Here is a 5,452-nt window from a genome sequence, read left to right as displayed (position 1 = left end):
GGCGGGCGCGCCACGTGGCGGCTCCTGGGTGGCTGCGGGGCGGCGGCGGGATCTGTCCAGCGCGGGGGCGGACGTGTCCAGCGGCGCAAGGAGGATGAAGGCTAGGGTTAGGGTGGATTTGATCCGCCAATTTCGGGGGAGGGCATCTATTTATAGATTTTGAGAGCTAGGAGAGTCCAAATGAGGCACGGTTTTTGCTCACACGATCGTGATCGAACGACCGAGAGCATGGAGGATGTTTGGATGGGTTATTGGGCCACTTTGAAGGGGTGTTGGGCTGCAACACAAAGAGGCCTTTTACGGTTACCCGATTAACCGTTGGAGTATCAAACAACCTCCAAATGGCACGAAACTTGACAGGCGGTCTACCGATGCTATACCAAGGCCGCTTGGCAAACCTCGGGCCATTCTGAGAAAGTTTAACACCCGCACAGGAAAAGAGGCAAAAGGGGGCGCCGGGGAACATAGGAGTGCCGGATTGCAAAACGGACAACAGGGAAAATGCTCGAATGCATGAGACGAACACGTATGCAAAATGAGATGCACATGATGACATGGTAAAATGCAACACGCGAGCAAATGACATGGCAACAACGACAAATAACTGGCAGACACCTGGCGCATCGAATCCGGGGCGTTACAACTCTCCTCTACTAACAAGAGATCTCGTCCCGAGATCTTAGGACCGAGACGGAAGAGAAAGAGGAAGCGGTGAAGTAAGAACGCAAGAGAAACGAAGAACAAGGTCGAGAGCACTCGGCAGAAAAGGTGAATGACGAATATGGCAAGAGACACCACCAAACTTACTGAGATACTCCGGTAGAATGAAAAGCAAAGAGATTGAGCCAACAATGAAATGATTTGAAAACGATCTTAGAGGATTTACTTGACTGATGACAAATCATTCTTACGTCAAACTTTGAAAAGAGTTTGGAATGGCTCCGAAATAATTAGAAGAGTCAGGTAAGATCCTGGGAAAAGACCTGTGGGTTAGGGCCCACTAAAAGAAAACCCCATTGAGAAAGATTGTAGAAGAGAAGATGATGCACCGGAACAATCGAAAGACTTGAATGAAGTGACAACCTCGAATTAATTGGAACACAGACGAATCTTCTGAGATGTCTTGAACACTCCGGAAGGATAAACTGGCGAGAGGCGAACGAGCAAGGAGAACACTTGATCCGATGAAAAGAATGTGATCAATCCGAAAAAACTTGAATTGAGTGCACCGGAAAAAGAAAGGGATGAAGAATGACGAACAAGACGAGAATTCACCGGTTGGAATAGTTGAGGGAAGACTGAAGAGACTCCGCACGAATGAAATTGATGCTCGAAAAAGAATCAGGCTCCGGGAAGAAGAGGGTGGGAGGGCGGGAAAACAAAGGCAACTGGAATGGGGAACCGACGAATAAGAGAAAACACCAGTTGAAATATTTGAGGAAAGAATGCAAAGGCTTCGCACGAGTGGGATAGATACTCGATTATGGACTCCGGTTGCAAGAAGCAAAGGGGTAGGCGGGTGGGAAAAGAAAACAACTAAGGATTGAACTTGGCAACGATGAAGAGGCTCGAGTCAACTTGACGAGAGATGCACTGGACAAAAGAGGATGGGCAACTCACGAAACTAACCACGTGATCCTAAAGAAAAATTTGAAGGGGAAGAGGAGTAGTTCAAAACACCTACGTCAAGATTTCTCACCAGAGCAACGAAGGGGCAGAGGAATAAAAGAAATCCTACTCTCCGATATAACTAGACTCCGAAATAGTTTTCTTCTAGACTCAACAACGGCCAAACTACACGATCAATCAAGGTGGCTCCTAGGGTCGGTCGAGGCTCTGATACCAACTTGTCACGCCCAAGATGCGACCCTATCCGAAAGGAACTCGAAGGTCCCACCAAGGATAGAAGCGCATCTTGAAGACGCTTTTGCAAGGTGGATATCATTACATCAACATTACATAATAGATAGGGATACATACAAGGCATATAAATGCCGCAAAAATACATCAATACCTCATATACAAGATCAACATCCGACTACGGATGAAACATAAACAGAAACTCAAACGACATCCACCCTGCTAGCCCAGGCTGCCGACCTGGAACCTATCCCCTGATCGAAGAAGAAGCAGAAGAAGAACTCCAAAACAAGTAAACATCGCTCTCGCGTCATGATCATCGGATAACATGTACCTGCAACTGGTGGTGTAGTAATCTGTGAGCCACGAGGACTCAGCAATCCCATTACCATGGGTATCAAGACTAGCAAAGCTTAATGGGTAAGGAAGGGGTAAAGTGGTGAGGTTGCAGCAGCGACTAAGCATGTATGGTGGCTAACATACGCAAATAAGAGCGAGAAGTGAAGCAACGGAATGGTCGTGAAGCTAGCAGTGATCAAGAAGTGATCCTGAACTCCTACTTATGTCAAACATAACCCAGAAACCGTGTTCTCCTCTCGATCAACCCCGAAAAGAGACACTCACGGTTACGCACACGGTTGGTGTATTTTAGAAGAGTTTGCTTCAAGTTTACTACAACCGGATATTAACAAGTTCCCATCTGCCACATAACCGTGGGCACGGCTTTCGAAAGTTCAAACCCTGCAGGGGCATCCCAACTTAGCCCATGATAAGCTCTCGTGATCAACGAAGGATATTCCTTCTCCCGGGAAGACCCGATCAATCTCGGAATCCCGGTTTACAAGACATTTCGACAATGGTAAAACAAGACCAGCAAGACTGCCCGATGCGCCGACATCTCGATAGGAGCTGCACATATCTCGTTCTCAGGGCAACACCGGATGAGAAATCCATACAACTAAAACCAGACCTCAAGTTTCCTTGGGGGGGCGCTACAAAGGGCTCTGGTTCGGACCAGCACTTAGAGAAGCACTGGCCCGGGGGGGCTAAAATAAAGATGACCCTTGGGTTAATTACTCCCAAGGGAAATGTAGGTGGTGGTGAGGCAAATGGTAAAACCAAGGTTGGGCCTTACTGGAGGAGTTTTATTCAAAGCGAACTGTCAAGGGGGTCCCATAAATCACCCAACCGCGTTAGGGACGCAAAATCCGGGAACATAATACCGATATGACGGAAACTAGGGCGGCAAGAGTGGAACAAAACACCAGGCATAAGGCCGAGCCTTCCACCCTTTACCAAGTATATAGATGCATTAATAATATAAGAGATATTGTGATATCCCAATATAAACATAATCCAACATGGAGCAATCTTCATCTTCACCTGCAACTAGCAACGCTATAAGAGGGGCTGAGCAAAGCGGTAACATAGCCAAACAATGGTTTGCTAGGAAGGGTGACAAAGGTTAGAGGTTCATGGCAATTTGGGAGGCTTGAGGAGCAAGTGGTAGGTAACGCGGCATAGCGATAGAACGAAGCAACTAGCATAGCAATGATAGTAATGAGATCCAAGGTGACGATCATCTTGCCTGAAATCCTGCAAGGAAGAAGAACGAGTCCATGGAAAGATGAAGCCACAAAGACGAACCAAGCGTAGACGAACGAATCCTCACGATCGCAACGAAACAGGAACTATCGAGAAGAAGCACACAACATGGTAAACACAACACACAACAACAAGGCATGATGCTCAACCAAGTATGATGAATGACAAGGCTACATGAAGCTACTCATGGAAAAAGATGATGCATACAAGAGCAACACATCAAAGCAAGTTTAAATGAGGCCGGAAACAACATAGAACAATTCCGATAAGTCCTCATATGCAAATTTCGAAATTGGTCCAGATCTGAATAAACTTTATGTTCAAGTTGTTAAACAGCAAGTTAAGATGCACCAAGATGATCTACACGAGATTCTAGTCAAGTTACATATAAAGTTTATTTAATTCGGAGCTACGGCCTAGAAGATATGAGCAAAACAAGATAAGCATGGCATTGATGCAAAATGCATACAAACATTAAGGAAACACCTCAAAACAAGGAAGCAACATGATAATATGAAACTACATGCAAAATCAAGCAAGTTTCATATAGAGCACACTCAAAACGGAGCAACGGTTCAACACATACACACCATACAAGTATAAAGGACAAGCTGTTCAAAACAGCAACTAGGCATATTGCAAGCATCAAAATAATATGCTACAGCATCTCAACGTGAAAACAAAAGGCATGGGCATGATGTACAGGTAAAGCATGACAAAATATGAACATTGAGCTATCTTCAGAAATCACTAGAACATGCTCAAAAGGACATGGAAAAATTGCAAATAATAACAGTTTCACAGACTTAGCAGAATTTACAGGACATGGCAGAAATAACATCAGATTGCAATGTTTAGAGATATTAAACAACATGCTACAGGAACATATCATAGCAAATAAAGGCATGGCGCGAATTTAACCAAAGCATATAACAAAAGTCCCTAACTGACCATGAGCCAAAAAGGATCATAAGATATGATGGCAGCCATGTAAATATAGCAAGTTTCGTAAACAGATTCAGACTTAGCAGAAAAACCGAGCATGGCAGGATCAATAATAAGTAGACATGTTGGTGAGCTTGAATCACTCACAATAGAGAAATACATGGCATGTCAAGATAACCAACAGCAAGATGGCATAAATATGAAGCTAAGCATGGCAATATCATAGTCATATGGTGCATGGATCACTAGCAAAACACATGGCAAAACTGAACATAAAGTTAACAGGCTGACAGCAACATTACTTAGCAACTTAAGAGCAAGATTACAACAACCTACAGCAGGCTATAAATGTAACCAGGGGCATGTATGGATAGAGCATGACATGTATAACAAAACATCCTTAGTGAACATCTCCAGATTACGCATAAAACTCATGGTAGCAGCAAGTTTATATGGCAACAAAATATAATAGACTCCGACTTAGCAGAAATGACCAAGTAACAGAAATCAGCAACATCACGGAGGCTACTTTGTATGCTTGTGCTAGTCACCACATAGATCAAAACAATACATGGCATACACCCCTGTAAGCATGGTATGACATAGTTCAAAACACATGTAGAGCTCATGCTCATAGGATGCACACACAAAATGCAACAAAAATGACAAATCATTAAGTTCTGTTAACAGACAGCAGATAACATCATATAGCACCCTTGCAACGACTATTAGGGCATCAAGATGAGCTCAAACAAACATGGCACAATGGAACAATATGAAGAACATCTCATGATGAACATTCTGATATATTGTGGATGCAAAACGGAGCTATGTGCAAGAAGTTATGATGCGATGAACAGGGGCACACAAAGTTGCAGAAAAGGACTTAAGAGAAAATCGTTGCAACCTCAGATCTAGGGTTCCGGGCACAAATCCCGAGGTTCGCCGGAGTAGAGGACGGGGAGGCGGCCGACGGGGTCAGAGAGGGGCGGATCCCGCCGGATCCGGGCGCGGCCGACGAGGGGGCGGCGCTGGCGGCGAG

Source organism: Triticum aestivum, chromosome 7B (genome assembly GCF_018294505.1).
Source record: "Triticum aestivum cultivar Chinese Spring chromosome 7B, IWGSC CS RefSeq v2.1, whole genome shotgun sequence".
In the NCBI taxonomy this organism is placed as follows: domain Eukaryota; kingdom Viridiplantae; phylum Streptophyta; class Magnoliopsida; order Poales; family Poaceae; genus Triticum; species Triticum aestivum.
The sequence above is the reverse complement of the archived record's forward strand: the minus strand, read 5'-3'. Positions refer to the sequence as shown.